Source organism: Pseudophryne corroboree, chromosome 11 (assembly GCF_028390025.1).
Source record: "Pseudophryne corroboree isolate aPseCor3 chromosome 11, aPseCor3.hap2, whole genome shotgun sequence".
NCBI classification, from domain to species: Eukaryota; Metazoa; Chordata; class Amphibia; order Anura; family Myobatrachidae; genus Pseudophryne; species Pseudophryne corroboree.
In genome coordinates this window covers 44980578-44994250 of record NC_086454.1, presented here as the reverse complement: position 1 = coordinate 44994250, position 13673 = coordinate 44980578, and the positions used below count along the sequence as shown (strand labels likewise).

Sequence of the window (13673 nt, the reverse complement as noted above, 5' to 3'; positions counted from 1 at the left end):
GCCACGCAGCGCGTGCCGCGGCCCTGCGGCCACCAACCCATTCCCTGTCGCCCCTCCTCCCCCGAAAGCCGCTGTATTCCGGCTCCGTTGGAGTATTTTGGGGAGACAGGGCGGACCGCGGCGCTGCTGCGCGCGATCGCGTGCGCACAGCCCCGCCCGCGGTGGGCATGCGCGCACTCCGTGCACGCGCCCCAGCACTGCGCACTGCCGTGTCCCCGTGTGCCGGCCTTGCCCGCTCCTGCCCAGCGCTGCCCTCTACATGCCCGCGCTGCACTCCCCTGTCCATCTCCCCCCCCCAGGTCCTGCCGGATTCCGGCCGCCGGGGATCTATGAGAGGGGACAGAATTGCTGCTGGCGCTCCTGCGCACCCCCGTGCGCGGCTGGCGTCACCCGCGTCCCACTGCCTCCCGCCATCGAGCTCCTGGCCGCCGCATCACTTACTGCCGCCGCGCGAGGCTCTGATACAGGCCCCGCGCGGCGAACCACCGACCCCCGTCCGGCCCTCTCCCCCCGCCCGGCACTTCCACCTGGCCGCGGCAAGGGGGGAGAGATAGAGGCCGGGTCCGTCCGCACAACCAGGCGCCCTCCGCGGCGCGCATGCGCGCGCCCACGGGCGCCCGACGCCGCCACTGACTCCGCCGCTCCTGGAGGCGAGGGCCGATGCCCGTCGACCTCCGGGCGGCCTGAACGGACATCCGGCCCCCCCCGCCGCCCGCGCCCAGCCAGCAACGCCGGCCCGGCCCCCAGCGGCGAGGCCGATCCGGCCCGCAGTGTTGTCCTCCTGCCCGCACTCGTGGAGGCCCCGGGGGACGGGGCCCCGTCCCCCAGGCCAACCACCCCTTCCCCTGGCCCAGCTCCATCGCTAGAACCGCGGTACCGAGCTGGGGGCCCAGCGGAACGGTGAAGGCGGGCAGACATAATTAACTGCTTGAAATGGCACAGGCAGAGGGGACACAGCAGAAGTGACACACAAGAAACAGCACCAAATATGTGTGAAACAAATTAATATCAGCACTGCAGCACTCACCAAGGCAAATCACCACAAGAGAGAGCTAAAATGGCCTCACCTTCCCTATATATATCAAACCCTCCCCTTCAAAAAAGGCTGTACTTTCCTCACAGCTAGGTCCACCCCTCACCAGATGTTTAACTCTTTCCTTTCCTATGCAGTCAATTCTCTCTCCATCTGGCACTGCACATTATGTGTATCTGGCACTATACTGGAGACATTATGTGTAAGGAACACTACTGTGGCTGTTATGTGTAAGGCTGCTAATTGTGCGTGCATAGAGGGGGGTGAAAATATATTTATAGTTTGATGATATAAAGTTACGAGGCCACGCCCACTTTCCTAGGAGGCCACGCCCACTTTCCCAGGAGCGCGTGCGCATATGGGGGGGGGGGGGGCGCTTTTACATTTTCTCGCTCAGGGTGCTAATAGGCCTGGAGCCGGCCCTGCCTGTGAATATGGTAAACACCATTCATGCACATACAGATTCCCCCCTCCCCCCCCTTCTCGTGAACAATGTAGCAAGTCCTCACAAGTTTGTGAGGAGCCTGGGGTGAGGTGCAGCAGCCATCATGGTTAAAATCCCTGGATGGCGGACATGTTCTCTCAGCCCTCTGCAAATAGTCAAAAGACACAGCGACTGCAACAGGCTGTAGCAGTCCTGGCTGTAAGAGGCAGAGGACAGACCCCTTTCCCTAGCTCGGGCCACATAAACGTTCAAAAAGGTTATTGCTACCATGGTTCAGGCCAGGAAACCTGTGACGTCAAACCACTTTCCTCATATCTGGAGGAGATATGTCTCTTGGTGGAGCACATATCCGCCTGCAGGAGTTCCACTTGGGACGTTTCCTCCATTTCTTGCTGACTTGTGTGGATAAGGGCTTATGTCTGGGATCCATTAAGGTCCAGATTTCAGCTCTCTCAATTTTCTTCCAGAAGAAATTGGCAGTATTGCCAGAAGTTCAGACCTTCTTGCAAGGGGTGCTGAACATTCAACCTCCTTTTGTGCCGCCCACGGTACCCTGGGATTTGAATGTAGTGTTGGAATTTTTACAGTCGTCCTGGTTTGAACCTCTACTGACGGTAGAAGACAAGTACCTCACGTGGAAGATGGTGATGTTATTGGCCATGGCTTCTGCTAGGCGCATCTCAGAATTGGGGGCCTTATCATGTAAAAGTCCCTACTTGGTCTTTTACGAGGACAGAGCAGAGCTCAGGACTAGGCAGCAGTTCTCTGCGTTCCACTTGAATCAACCTATTGTGGTTCCATCCAGTTCCGGCGCTTCTGCTCCTCCGGAGGCATTGGATGCTGTGTGAGCCTTGAAGATCTATGTCAAGAGAATGGCTCAGATCAGAAAGACTGATTCCTTGTTCGTGCTATATGATGCGCAGAAAAAGGGGGTTGCCCTGCTTCAAAGCAGTCCATTGCTCATTGGCTTAGGCTTACTGTCCAACAGGCCTATTTGTTGGCAACCTTACCTGTTCCACAGTCTCTGAAGGCCCACTCTACAAGATCGGCCTGGTTGGGGAAGAACACCTTTGTGAAGTTCTACAGGTTTGATACCCTGGCCAAAGAGGATACCCAGTTTGGGCAGGCAGTGCTGCAGAAGTCTCCGCACATTCCCGCCCGTTCTGGAAGCTTTGGGACGTCCCCAGCGTATTCCCCCAATATCCCTTATGGATGCTACAGAAAATAGGATTTTAATTACCTACCGGTAAATCCTTTTCTCATAGTCCATAAGGGGTATTGGGCCTCAGTGCGTTGACTTTTCTGCAGGTTATCTCTTCTATGGTTCCCTGTTCAGCTGTTGCTGTTTTGTTACCAGCCGTTGCTGGTCGTTATGTTATGGTGTGCTGGTGTGTAAATCTCACCACTCATTGTTGTATGTTCCTTCTCTCAAGTATGTCCTTAATCCTTCGGGCATTATTTTACCTATAACTGCCTGTGGGAGGGGGCATAGAGGGGAGGAGCCAGCACACCCAGTTGAAGAAATTTAAAGTGCACCGGCTCCTTTGGACCCCGTTTATACTAGTGATGTGCACCGGAAATTTTTCGGGTTTTGGTTTTGGATTCGGACGCGTTTTGGCAAAACCTCCCTGAAAATTTTTTGTCGGATTCGGGTGTGTTTTGTATTCGGGTGTTTTTTTACAAAAAACCCTCAAAAACAGCTTAAATAATTTTGATCCCATAGTATTATTAACCTCAATAAACATAATTTCCACTCATTTTCAGTCTATTCTGAACACCTCACACCTCACAATATTATTTTTAGTCCTAAAATTTGCACCGAGGTCGCTGGATGACTAAGCTAAGCGACCCAAGTGGCCGACACAAACACCTGGCCCATCTAGGAGTGGCACTGCAGTGTCAGACAGGATGGCACTTCAAATAAAATAGTCCCCAAACAGCACATGATGCAAAGAAAAAAAGAGGTGCACCAAGGTCGCTGGATGGCTAAGCTAAGCGACCCAAGTGGCCGACACAAACACCTGGCCCATCTAGGAGTGGCACTGCAGTGTCAGACAGGATGGCAGATTTAAAAAATAGTCCCCAAACAGCACATGATGCAAAGAAAAAAAGAGGTGCACCAAGGTCGCTGGATGGCTAAGCTAAGCGACCCAAGTGGCCGACACAAACACCTGGCCCATCTAGGAGTGGCACTGCAGTGTCAGACAGGATGGCAGATTTAAGAAATAGTCCCCAAACAGCACATGATGAAAAGAAAAAAAGAGGTGCACCAAGGTCGCTGGATGGATAAGCTAAGCGACACAAGTGGCCGACACAAACACCTGGCCCATCTAGGAGTGGCACTGCAGTGTCAGACAGGATGGCACTTCAAAAAAATAATCACCAAACAGCACATGATGCAAAGAAAAATGAAAGAAAAAGAGGTGCAAGATGGAATTGTCCTTGGGCCCTCCCACCCACCCTTATGTTGTATAAACAGGACATGCACACTTTAATAAACCCATCATTTCAGCGACAGGGTCTGCCACACAACTGTGACTGAAATGACTGGATGGTTTGGGCCCCCACCAAAAAAGAAGCAATCAATCTCTCCTTGCACAAACTGGCTCTACAGAGGCAAGATGTCCACCTCCTCCTCATCGTTCGATTCCTCACCCCTTTCACTGTGTACATCCCCCTCCTCACAGATTATTAATTCGTTCCCACTGGAATCCACCATCTCAGGTCCCTGTGTACTTTCTGGAGGCAATTGCTGGTGAATGTCTCCACGGAGGAATTGATTATAATTCATTTTGATGAACATCATCTTCTCCACATTTTCTGGAAGTAACCTCGTACGGCGATTGCTGACAAGGTGAGCGGCTGCACTAAACACTCTTTCGGAGTACACACTGGAGGGGGGGCAACTTAGGTAAAATAAAGCCAGTTTGTGCAAGGGCCTCCAAATTGCCTCTTTTTCCTGCCAGTATACGTACGGACTGTCTGACGTGCCTACTTGGATGCGGTCACTCATATAATCCTCCACCATTCTTTCAATGGTGACAGAATCATATGCAGTGACAGTAGACGACATGTCAGTAATCGGTGGCAGGTCCTTCAGTCCGGACCAGATGTCAGCACTCGCTCCAGACTGCCCTGCATCACCGCCAGCGGGTGGGCTCGGAATTCTTAGCCTTTTCCTCGCTGCCCCAGTTGCGGGAGAATGTGAAGGAGGAGCTGTTGACGGGTCACGTTCCGCTTGACTTGACAATTTTCTCACCAGCAGGTCTTTGAACCTCTGCAGACTTGTGTCTGCCGGAAAGAGAGATACAACGTAGGTTTTAAATCTAGGATCGAGCACGGTGGCCAAAATGTAGTGCTCTGATTTCAACAGATTGACCACCCGTGAATCCTGGTTAAGCGAATTAAGGGCTCCATCCACAATTCCCACATGCCTAGCGGAATCGCTCTGTTTTAGCTCCTCCTTCAATGTCTCCAGCTTCTTCTGCAAAAGCCTGATGAGGGGAATGACCTGACTCAGGCTCGCAGTGTCTGAACTGACTTCACGTGTGGCAAGTTCAAAGGGTTGGAGAACCTTGCACAACTTTGAAATCATTCTCCACTGCGCTTGAGTCAGGTGCATGCCCCCTCCTTTGCCTATATCGTAGGCAGATGTATAGGCTTGAATGGCCTTTTGCTGCTCCTCCATCCTCTGAAGCATATAGAGGGTTGAATTCCACCTCGTTACCACCTCTTGCTTCAGATGATGGCAGGGCAGGTTCAGGACTGTTTGCTGGTGCTCCAGTCTTCGGCACGCGGTGGCTGAATGCCGAAAGTGGCCCGCAATTCTTCTGGCCACCGACAGCATCTCTTGCACGCCCCTGTCGTTTTTTAAATAATTCTGCACCACCAAATTCAATGTATGTGCAAAACATGGGACGTGCTGGAATTTGCCCACATGTAATGCACGCACAATATTGGTGGCGTTGTCCGATGTCACAAATCCCCAGGAGAGTCCAATTGGGGTAAGCCATTCTGCGATGATGTTCCTCAGTTTCCGTAAGAGGTTGTCAGCTGTGTGCCTCTTATGGAAAGCGGTGATACAAAGCGTAGCCTGCCTAGGAACGAGTTGGCATTAGCGAGATGCTGCTACTGGTGCCGCCGCTGCTGTTCTTGCTGCGGGAGGCAATACGTCTACCCAGTGGGCTGTCAGTCATATAGTCCTGAATCTGCCCTGCTCCACTTGTCCACATGTCCGTGGTTAAGTGGACATTGGGTACAACTGCATTTTTTAGGACACTGGTGACACTTTTTCTGACGTCTGTGTACATTTTCGGTATCGCCTGCCTAGAGAAATGGAACCTAGATAGTATTTGGTACCGGGACACAGTACCTCAATCAAGTCTCTAGTTCCCTGTGAATTAACGGTGGATACCGGAAACAGGGACGGATCTAGACTTTTCTTTAGGGGGGGGGCGGTTTACTGTTTAATCTTGACTCCTCCCTCTACAGTCCCAACTCCCATCTGCAATCCTAACTCCTCTCTCAATTCCTGAAAACCTGAACTTTTTGAGTGAGACTGAGGTAGAGCTTTGTGATTGTTCTATGTACATGTGACTGTGCTATGGGGTAATATTAGGCTCTGGTTAGGGTTAGGCTGTAGTTATGGTAGGGTTAATATTAGGCTCTGGTTACGGTTAGGCTGCAGTTAGGGTAGGGTTAATATTAGGCTCTGGTTAGGGTTAGGCTGCAGTTAGGATAGGGTTAATATTAGGCTCTGGTTAGGGTTAGGCTGTAGTTAGGGTAGGGTTAATATTAGGCTCTGGTTAGGGTTAGGCTGCAGTTAGGGTAGGGTTAATATTAGGCTCTGGTTAGGGTTAGGCTGCATATAGGGTAGGGTTAATATTAGGCTCTGGTTAGGGTTAGGCTGCAGTTAGGGTAGGGTTAATATTAGGCTCTGGTTAGGGTTAGGCTGCAGTTAGGGTAGGGTTAGGATTAGGCTGCAGTAGAAGTAGGCTGCAGTTAAGGTGTTGGCCCGACCTACAGTTGATTTGGTGCCGGCCCCTTGTGAGGCCACTTCCAGAAATTTTTCCAGGGCCACTTTTAATGCCTAATCCGCCCCTGCCTCCCGCTTAGTGCTTCCTGATTGTCCCGGCACGCTGGTCTCTGTTGCTGCTGCCGGCGGCTCCCCAGTCCCGGCTCCTGTGGTTTCTCTGCTGCACTGAGGGCTGCTGCTTTTGTGATTGCCGATGGCCCAGCACCGTGCACTGCATTCCCTGCTGGCTGCTGCCCGGTCCAGGCACCTAAGGTCTCCCTGAACTAGCCTGTGGCTGCTTCTGGTCTGCTGCATGTAAATTAAAGCCTGAACATTATACAAAGGTGAGCCAGCACATCCTAAACAGAGTATTTACTACTGTCTGGGTTCAGGTGTATAAGGAGCACTACTGTGTGGCGTTGCATGTATATGGAGCAACACTGTGTGGCTTAAGGTGTGTATGGGACAATACTGTGTGGTTTTAGGTGTATAAGGAGCATTACAGTGTGGCATAGCGTGTATAAGGAGCAATTTGTGTGAAGTAACATGTATAAGTAGCAAAACTGACTTTATGTGTATAAGGAGCACTACTGTGTGGCGTTACATGTATAAGAAGCAATACTGTGTGGAGTAACATGTATAAAGAGCAAAACTGTGTGACTTACGGTGTATATGGGGCAATACTGTGTGATTTAAGGTGTATAAGGAGCAATACTGTGTGGCGTAACGTATATAGGGAGCAATACTGTGTTGCGTAACATGTATAAGAAGCACTACTGTGTGACGTAACATATAAGAAGCAACACTGTGTGGCATAACGTGTATAAGGAGCAAAACTGTGACTTACGGTGTATAAGGAGCACTACTGTGTGGTGTAGCATGTACTGTATAAGGAGCAATTCTGTGTGGTGTAGCATGTATAAGGAGCAATTCTGTGTTGCGTAACATGTATAAGAAGCAATAATGTGACTTATGGTGGATAAGGAGCACTACTGTGTGGCATTACATGTAAACGGAGCAATACTGTGTGGCTTAAGGTGTATCTGGGGCAATACTGTGTGTTTTAAGTTGTATAAGGAGCAATACTCTGTGGCATAGCGTGTATAAGGAGCAATACTGTGTGTTTTAAGGTGTATAAGGCGCAATACTGTGTGGCATAACGTATATAAGGAGCACTACTGTGTGGCATAATGTGTATATGGAGCACTACTGTGTGTATACCTCCCAACTTTCCATAGCAGCAAGGTGGGACGCTTGCGCGGCACAGCCGCGCACGGCCCGAAAATGGTGCGTGACCTCGGCCGAGTCATTTTGGGGCACCCCTGCTCCCCTCCCAGCATTGAATAGATGCAGTGGGTGATCAAAGCCTCCCCCAACTGCCCCCCCCCCCCCGCCAGCGGGACACTGCGACCCACGGGAGGGACAGCGGGACAGTGTCCGAATAGCGGGACTGTCCCGCTGAAATCGGGACAGATGGGAGGTATGCTGTGTGGCATAACATGTATAAGGAGCAATACTGTGTGGCGTAACGTGTATATGGAGCACTACTGTGTGGCATAACATGTATAAGGAGCAATACTGTGTGGCGTAACGTGTATATGGAGCACTACTGCATGGCTTTCCATTGCTAGGTAATGCTACCTTGATATGGAATGACTTGTCTATACGGGTTCACTACGGCTGGCCGGCGGTCGGGCTCCCGGCGACCAGCATACCGGCGCCGGGAGGCCGACCGCCGGCTTACCGACAGTGTGGCGAGCGCAAATGAGCCCCTTGCGGGCTCGCTGCGCTCGCCACGCTATGGGCACGGTGGCGCGCTACGCGCGCCACACTATTTTATTCTCCCTCTATGGGGGTCGTGGACCCCCACGAGGGAAAATAAGTGTCGGTATGCCGGCTGTCGGGCTCCCGGCGCCGGTATACTGAGCGCCGGGAGCCCGACCGCCGGCATACAGAAGACCACCCGTCTATACCATTCAACGGGTGACTTACAAAGCCTTATAGACTAAGCTTTGCATAATCCACTGCCAGTCATGTCCCACCATCCACAGCAAACCCACCCTCTGCTTGACATCGAAAGCTCCACATCTCTCAGGGGAGAACCCTGGAAATTCAACAAGTATGTATAGGTCTATGCCAGTGACGGGCAACAGACATCCCTCCGAAGCTTCACCCGTGGCCCCAGCTGATTCCTGCTTTGTCAGATTTGTTTGTTATAGCTTATAACACTTGCCTTGTCTGTTGTTACAATAACTGCTGCTATGTTGTTGTTATTATTACACACAGGTGTCTTTTCGGTTAAATCTGTTGTATTTACTGAGATATAGCATCAGGGGGGTCATTCCGAGTTGATCGCTAGCTGAAAATGTTCGCTGCGCAGCGATAATGCAAAAAAAGGCACTTCTGCGCATGCGGCGCAATGTGCACGCGCGATAAACTTTCACAGCGGCCAATGTATTGACAGAGGGTGTTTCTGGGTGTCAACTGACCGTTTTCAGGGAGTGTTCGAAAAAAAGCAGACGTGGCTGGGAGAACGCAGGGCGTGTTTGTGACGTCAAATCCGGAACTGAACAGTCTGAAGTGATCGCTAGCTACGAGTAGGTCTGGAGCTACTCTGAAACTGTACAATTTTTTTTTTTGTAGTCGCTCTGCGATCCGTTCGTTCGCACTTCTGCTAAGCTAAAATACACTCCCAGAGGGCGGCGGCTTAGCATTTGCATGGCTGCTAAAAACAGCTAGCGAGCGATCAACTCGGAATGACGCCCAATGTGCGGCCGTTTTGAAGGTTACAGTTGATTTGAATATGGTTGTCTATGACCGGTCAGTGGGGCAGATGTATTAACCTAGAGAAGGCATAAGGAAGTGATAAACCAGTGATAAATGCAAGGTGATAAACGCACCAGCCAATCAGCTCCAATATATAATTTAACATTTAGGAACTGATTGGCAGGAGCATTTATCACCTTGTATTTATCACTGGTTTATCACTTCCTTATGCCTTCTCCAGGTTCATACATCTGCCCCAGTCTACGTTGTGCAGACAGTAGATGTATTAAGCCTGGAGATGGCATAAGGAAGTGATAAACCAGTGATAAGTGCAAGGTGATAAATGCATCATTACCAATATCTTGTTTTTTTGCAGCTGGGCACCGAACAACAGTGAGTAAGGATTGCCAGGACGGAAGTTCTGGTGCCAAGCTGGACCGCTGCCCCATAGCTACTCATGCCCAAGACAACTTCCTCCTCTGCCTTCCCAGGCGTGAGATGATTTCATGTTACAGTAATTAGGAGAAGCTCTGAGTCCTATTTTCCTTTACTTGTCAGCAGTGAATTTTCTGTAGGATTCCCCGGAGAATATTGTCCCTCGCACGGATTAAGGCGCTTCCTCTTCTTCCCTCTCGGATGGGTTAAGGTCATATACTCTGTGGAAGACTTTTCTTAAACAATGAGGGATTTTATTAAACCTTTCTAGCTAATTAAATGCCCTGTACTTTGTGACAATCTGCAGGTGGTAATCACCCGAAAATATTGTTCTTTCTTCTACATCTATATCTACCATCGCCCCAACAAGCCCAGTAATATAGTGCAAGATATGTTATATTGTGAAATAAGTCAGTAAAATATTCAACCCATAATTCCCTTCTGATTTCTGTGCATTACTGTGTGTTACCTTCTCAGCCGGCAATGGCACAGTGCAACATTCTCTATTTGTCCAGTAGCAGTAAGAATACAACCACAGACAACTGGTGAGTACTGTGTGCTATGTATGCTAAACATAATGCCAGTGTATGACATCTGTCAGCATTGTATAGTGGGGGTCATTCCGAGTTGTTCGCTCGCTAGCAGTTTTTAGCAGCCGTGCAAACGCTATGCCGCCTCCCACTGGGAGTGTATTTTAGCTTAGCAGAAGTGTGAACGAAAGGATCGCACAGCGGCTACAAAATAATTTTGTGCAGTTTCAGAGTAGCTTCAGACCTACTCAGCGCTTGCGATCACTTCAGACTGTTCCGTTCCGGATTTGACATCACGAACACGCCCTGCGTTCGCCCAGCCACGCCTGCATTTTTCCTGGCACGCCTGCGTTTTTCCGAACACTCCCTGAAAACGGTCAGTTGACACCCAGAAACGCCCACTTCATGTCAATCACTCTGCGGCCAGCAGTGCGACTGAAAAGCTTCGCTAGACCTTGTGTGAAACTACATCGGCCGTTGTGAAAGTACGTTGCGCGTGCGCATTGCGCCGTATACGCAGAAGTGCCGTTTTTTTTGCATCATCACTGCACAGCGAACATTTTCAGCTAACGATCAACTCGGAATGACCCCCTGTGTGCGTGATCTCACATTTTCCCATGTAGCGTGTGCACCTTAGTGCATACTTGCATACCCTTCTAAAATGGCCGGGAGGATCACGAAAATCTGATGGCCCTCCCGACCCCCCGGAAAGGTGCGCAAGTCTACCGCTTTTTCTGGCAGCCCCCCACACGCTTACACCAGAGAATAAGTGGGCAGTCCGAGGGGAATACGATGACGCGTTTCCCGCTGAATCGCGTCATTGTAGCTCCGCCCCCGCTGTACAGCGCCTGTTTTCTTGGCACTGTCTAGCGGGGGCGGGGCCATGATGATGTGATCGTGATGCCACGCCCCCGGACTGCTCACTTTACCCCGCCGGTCACACCCCACAGACCGCTCACGTTGCCGCCGGACACGCCCCCATTAACCTACCATGCTGCAGCCTCCCGGAGGAGGGTGCAGCAAGGTATACACCTATGCCTTAGTGGGAATGGAGACCTCTGCGAACACATGCGATTTACATGGATCATTTACAGAATCACAAATAAATGTAGAAATGGACTTGAGTCCTGCACCAGCCCAGAGACAGAAAGTGGACTCATACATGGGTTCGATTCCCACCATGGCTATATCTGTGTGGAGTTTGTATATTCTCCCCGTGCTTGCGTGGGTTTCCTCCGGGTACTCCGGTTCCTCCCACAATCCAAAAATATACTGGTAGGATAATTGGATCTCAACACAAATTAACCCTAGCATGAATGTGTCTGTGTGTACATGTGATAGGGAATATAGATTGTAAAGGTGCATACACACGGAGCGATATAACTGAGCGATTTTGACTATATAGTCAAAATCGCTCAGAAAGTTAGTGCAGATCGCTCCGTGTGTACACAGCCAGCGATAGCGATGCGCGTCCCCGCTAGGTCGCTATCGCTGGGAAAAATAGTAAGTGCAGGCAAGTCAATTTTGGCTATGTCGCTGCAAAAGTTAGTCAAAATCGCTAACACTTTAAGAGGCCAGCGATTTTTCCCAGCGATAGCGATGTGCAGGCGGCGGTGGTGCGGGCGGGGGCGGGTTGCGGTGGTGGTGTGGGCGACGGCGGGTTGCGGCGGCGGTGTGGGCGGCGGTGGGTTGCGGTGGCGGTGTGGGCGGCGGCGGGTTGCGGCAGCGGTGCGGGCGGGGGAAATTTACCTTTCTATTGCAGAGTTTGGCAGCGGAGCGGTACCAGTTTCAAAAATGGCGCCTCAGCGTCATTTTTGAAATTCAAGATGGCCGCCGCGAGCCAATCACGGCTCGCCGCGTCATCGCCCCGCCCCCTCCCGCTGACTTATATAAGTCAGCGCGAGGCAGCGGCTGTCAGTCCGACGGCGGAGGAGGAGCGGAGAAGAGCTCCTGAAGACGCTGTGGAAGTCCTGGATGGGCGGCGGCTATGCAAAAGAGCTTAGCAGCCGCCGCCCACCAGGTGAAGATGCTGGAAGTCCTGGGAAGGCGGCGGCCATGCAAAAGAGCTTAAAGGCCGCCGCCTCCCAGGTGAAGACGTCGTGGAAGTCCTGGATGGGCGGCGGCTATGCAAAAGAGCTTAGCAGCCGCCGCCCACCAGGTGAAGACGCCGGAGCAAGACCCCAGAAGCCCTGGGGAGGTGGCGCCCCCCCAGGTGAAGACGCCGGAAGCCCTGGGAAGGCGGTGGCCATGCAAAAGAGCTTAAAGGCTGCCGCCCCCAGGTGAAGACCCAGTTTAATAAAGGATTTTTAAAAGAATGTGTTGTGGTTTTTTTTTTATATTTTCTTTACAGGTGGACTACAGGTGCCAGCGGGCCCTTTATGTCCGGGCATGCTGGCACTTGTGGTTCTCCAAGTGCCAACATGCTGGGGCAGGCTTGCTGGGACCTGTAGGCCTCCTGTAAAGAACAATATTACTATTGAAAGGCTATCAGCCTCCCATCCACCGGGCCACGGATGGGGGGGACAGCCTCGGGCTTCACCCCTGGCCCTTGGGTGGCTGGAGGGGGGGACTCCTTGATTTAAGGGGTCCTCACTCCTCCAGTGTACCCCGGCCAGGGGTGACTAGTTGGGGGGGTAATGGCACGGCCGCAGGGACCAATATAAAAGTGTCCCCCGGCTGTGGCATTATCTCCCTGGCTAGTGGAGCCCGGTGCTGGTTTGGAAAATACGGGGGACCCCTATGTCTTTTGTCCCCCGTATTTTTTAAACCAGGACCGGACGCAGAGCCCGGCGCTGGTTGTCTAAATATGGGGGAACCCTACTCATTTTTTCCTCTGTATTTTAACAACCAGGACTGGCTCAAAGAGCCCGAGGCTGGTTTTACATAGGAGGGGGGACCCCACGCAAATTTTTTTTTTAACTTTCAGCTATTTAAATACCAGCCACCCTGTAAAATCGTCCTATATATGACACTCATCCCCTTATTTAAATGAGATAGTCAAAATCTCCCATAGCCAAAATCTCCCATAGCCAAAATCTCTTGCATAGTTAGACAAAATCTCTGGTAAAGTTAGTCAAAATCTCCTACTGCCAGTTCAAGGGAAAAGTTAGTCAAAATCTCTCATAGCCAAAATCTCTCCGTGTGTATGCACCTTAAGCTCCACTGGGGCAGGGACCGATGTGAATGGGCAAATATTCTCTGTAAAGCGCTGCGGAATATGTGTGCGCTATATAAATAACTGGTAATAAATTATAAATAATTATCTGTAACCCAAATAAATAAATAAATACGTTCTATCACATTTTGACTTTCCAGCTTAAAGATACTTTCATAATTAGCTTAATGGAGGCTCCTACACTTACTAAGAATGTCCAGGACCAGGGGCGTAGCCAGAACTTTGTGGGCCCCATAGCAACATTTTGAATGGGCCCCGTCCTAATACTTCTAGTG

At 51.0% G+C, this 13673-nt stretch overlaps 1 long non-coding RNA gene across 3 annotated transcripts in view; it reads left to right on the top strand.

The window, feature by feature from the left end:
* Nucleotides 1-10118, top strand: part of LOC134969892 (uncharacterized) — a 79954-nt gene extending 69836 nt beyond the window's left edge. For all 3 annotated transcript variants that reach the window (XR_010189553.1, XR_010189555.1, XR_010189554.1), the window contains exon 3: nucleotides 9635-10118. This is a non-coding gene — a long non-coding RNA (uncharacterized LOC134969892). The remainder of the gene's footprint in view (nucleotides 1-9634) is intronic.
* Nucleotides 10119-13673: the final 3555 nt, after the last annotated feature.